The sequence below is a fragment of the Doryrhamphus excisus genome, chromosome 2 (genome assembly GCF_030265055.1).
Source record: "Doryrhamphus excisus isolate RoL2022-K1 chromosome 2, RoL_Dexc_1.0, whole genome shotgun sequence".
NCBI classification, from domain to species: domain Eukaryota; kingdom Metazoa; phylum Chordata; class Actinopteri; order Syngnathiformes; family Syngnathidae; genus Doryrhamphus; species Doryrhamphus excisus.
The window spans coordinates 21,675,225-21,677,724 of NC_080467.1; the positions used below are offsets into that span (position 1 = coordinate 21,675,225).

Below are 2,500 nucleotides of genomic sequence, written 5' to 3' on the forward strand. Positions count from 1 at the left end.
GCGACGCAGGCCAAACTAGACTCCAGCAAAAAGTGTCAAACAGCGCCCTCTGCTGTCAGGCAAGAGCAGAAACCATAAAAAGCTTACAGCACCTGGTATTCCCAGGCGGTCTCCCATCCAGGTACTAACCAGGCCCGCCCCTGCTTAGCTTCCGAGATCGGACGAGATCATGCATTTTCAGGGTAGTATGGCAGTAAGCTGCCAGGGCGACTGAAAAGATCCTATTTGAAGGCGACGCAGGCCAAACTAGACTCCAGCAAAAAGTGTCAAAGAGCGCCCTCTGCTGTCAGGCAAGAGCAGAAACCATAAAAAGCTTACAGCACCTGGTATTCCCAGGCGGTCTCCCATCCAAGTACTAACCAGGCCCGCCCCTGCTTAGCTTCCATGGTCGGATGAGATCGGGCGTTTTCAGGGTAGTATGGCCGTAAGCTGCCAGGGCAACTGAAAAGATCCTATTTGAAGGCGACGCAGGCCAAACTAGACTCCAGCAAAAAGTGTCAAACAGCGCCCTCTGCTGTCAGGCAAGAGCAGAAACCATAAAAAGCTGACAGCAGCTGGTATTCCCAGGCGGTCTCCCATCCAAGTACTAACCAGGCCCCCCCCTGCTTAGCTTCCGAGATCGGACGAGATCAGGCGTTTTCAGGGTAGTATGGCCGTAAGCTGCCAGGGCGACTGAAAAGATCCTATTTGAAGGCGACGCAGGCCAAACTAGACTCCAGCAAAAAGTGTCAAACAGCGCCCTCTGCTTTCAGGCAAGAGCAGAAACCATAAAAAGCTTACAGCACCTGGTATTCCCAGGCGGTCTCCCACCCAGGTACTAACCAGGCCCGCCCCTGCTTAGCTTCCGAGATCGGACGAGATCATGCATTTTCAGGGTAGTATGGCCGTAAGCTGCCAGGGCGACTGAAAAGATCCTATTTGAAGGCGACGCAGGCCAAACTAGACTCCAGCAAAAAGTGTCAAACAGCGCCCTCTGCTGTCAGGCAAGAGCAGAAACCATAAAAAGCTTACAGCACCTGGTATTCCCAGGCGGTCTCCCATCCAAGTACTAACCAGGCCCGCCCCTGCTTAGCTTCCAAGGTCGGATGAGATCGGGCGTTTTCAGGGTAGTATGGCCGTAAGCTGCCAGGGCAACTGAAAAGATCCTATTTGAAGGCGACGCAGGCCAAACTAGACTCCAGCAAAAAGTGTCAAACAGCGCCCTCTGCTGTCAGGCAAGAGCAGAAACCATAAAAAGCTGACAGCAGCTGGTATTCCCAGGCGGTCTCCCATCCAAGTACTAACCAGGCCCGCCCCTGCTTAGCTTCCGAGATTGGACGAGATCAGGCGTTTTCAGGGTAGTATGGCCGTAAGCTGCCAGGGCGACTGAAAAGATCCTATTTGAAGGCGACGCAGGCCAAACTAGACTCCAGCAAAAAGTGTCAAACAGCGCCCTCTGCTTTCAGGCAAGAGCAGAAACCATAAAAAGCTTACAGCACCTGGTATTCCCAGGCGGTCTCCCATCCAAGTACTAACCAGGCCCGCCCCTGCTTAGCTTCCGAGATCGGGGGTTTTCAGGGTAGTATGGCTGTAAGCTGCCAGGGCAACTGAAAAGATCCTATTTGAAGGCAACGCAGGCCAAACTAGACTCCAGCAAAAAGTGTCAAACAGTGCCCTCTGCTGTCAGGCAAGAGCAGAAACCATAAAAAGCTTACAGCACCTGGTATTCCCAGGCGGTCTCCCATCCAAGTACTAACCAGGCCCGCCCGTGCTTAGCTTCCTACATTGGACGAGATCGGGCGTTTTGAAGGTAGTATGGCTGTAAGCTGACAGGTCAACTGAAAAGATCCTATTTGAAGGCGACGCAGGCCAAACTAGACTGCAGCAAATAGCGTCAAACAGCGCCCTCTGCTGTCAGGCAAGAGCAGAAACCATAAAAAGCTTACAGCACCTGGTATTCCCAGGCGGTCTCCCATCCAAGTACTAACCAGGCCCGCCCCTGCTTAGCTTCCGAGATTGGACGAGATCGGGCATTTTCAGGGTAGTATGGCCGTAAGCTGCCAGGGCAACTGAAAAGATCCTATTTGAAGGCGACGCAGGCCAAACTCGACTCCAGCAAAAAGTGTCAAACAGCGCCCTCTGCTGTCAGGCAAGAGCAGAAACCATAAAAAGCTGACAGCACCTGGTATTCCCAGGCGGTCTCCCATCCAAGTACTAACCAAGGCCCGCCCCTGCTTAGCTTCCGAGATCGGGCACTTTCAGGGTAGCATGGCCGTAAGCTGCCAGGTCAACTGAAAAGATCCTATTTGAAGGCGACGCAGGCCAAACTAGACTCCAGCAAAAAGTGTCAAACAGCGCCCTCTGCTGTCAGGCAAGAGCAGAAACCATAAAGGCTTATAGCACCTGGTATACCCAGGCAGTCTCCCATCCAAGTACTAACCAGGTACTCCCCTGCTTAGCTTCCGAGATCGGGCGTTTTCAGGGTAGTATGGCCGTAAGCTGCCAGTTCGACTAAAAAGAT

The 2,500-nt window shown here is 52.9% G+C and overlaps 6 non-coding genes and 5 pseudogenes across 6 annotated transcripts; all 11 read right to left on the bottom strand.

Moving 5' to 3' along the window:
* Positions 1–80: 80 nt before the first annotated feature.
* On the bottom strand, positions 81–199 carry LOC131121797 (5S ribosomal RNA). The gene has a single exon (XR_009128292.1). It is a non-coding gene; the product is annotated as a 5S ribosomal RNA (ribosomal RNA).
* Positions 200–311: 112 nt separating this feature from the next.
* Positions 312–430, bottom strand: LOC131121331 (5S ribosomal RNA). The gene has a single exon (XR_009127846.1). It is a non-coding gene; the product is annotated as a 5S ribosomal RNA (ribosomal RNA).
* A 112-nt stretch (positions 431–542) lies between these two features.
* Positions 543–661, bottom strand: LOC131121811 (5S ribosomal RNA). Its single transcript, XR_009128305.1, has one exon. It is a non-coding gene; the product is annotated as a 5S ribosomal RNA (ribosomal RNA).
* A 112-nt stretch (positions 662–773) lies between these two features.
* LOC131121524 (5S ribosomal RNA) lies at positions 774–892 on the bottom strand. Its single transcript, XR_009128030.1, has one exon. It is a non-coding gene; the product is annotated as a 5S ribosomal RNA (ribosomal RNA).
* A 112-nt stretch (positions 893–1,004) lies between these two features.
* Positions 1,005–1,123, bottom strand: LOC131120374 (5S ribosomal RNA). Its single transcript, XR_009126930.1, has one exon. It is a non-coding gene; the product is annotated as a 5S ribosomal RNA (ribosomal RNA).
* A 112-nt stretch (positions 1,124–1,235) lies between these two features.
* On the bottom strand, positions 1,236–1,354 carry LOC131122548 (5S ribosomal RNA; annotated as a pseudogene).
* A 112-nt stretch (positions 1,355–1,466) lies between these two features.
* On the bottom strand, positions 1,467–1,575 carry LOC131122669 (5S ribosomal RNA; annotated as a pseudogene).
* Positions 1,576–1,687: 112 nt separating this feature from the next.
* Positions 1,688–1,806, bottom strand: LOC131123553 (5S ribosomal RNA; annotated as a pseudogene).
* Positions 1,807–1,918: 112 nt separating this feature from the next.
* Positions 1,919–2,037, bottom strand: LOC131121024 (5S ribosomal RNA). Its single transcript, XR_009127563.1, has one exon. It is a non-coding gene; the product is annotated as a 5S ribosomal RNA (ribosomal RNA).
* Positions 2,038–2,149: 112 nt separating this feature from the next.
* On the bottom strand, positions 2,150–2,259 carry LOC131123877 (5S ribosomal RNA; annotated as a pseudogene).
* A 111-nt stretch (positions 2,260–2,370) lies between these two features.
* Positions 2,371–2,479, bottom strand: LOC131124064 (5S ribosomal RNA; annotated as a pseudogene).
* Positions 2,480–2,500: the final 21 nt, after the last annotated feature.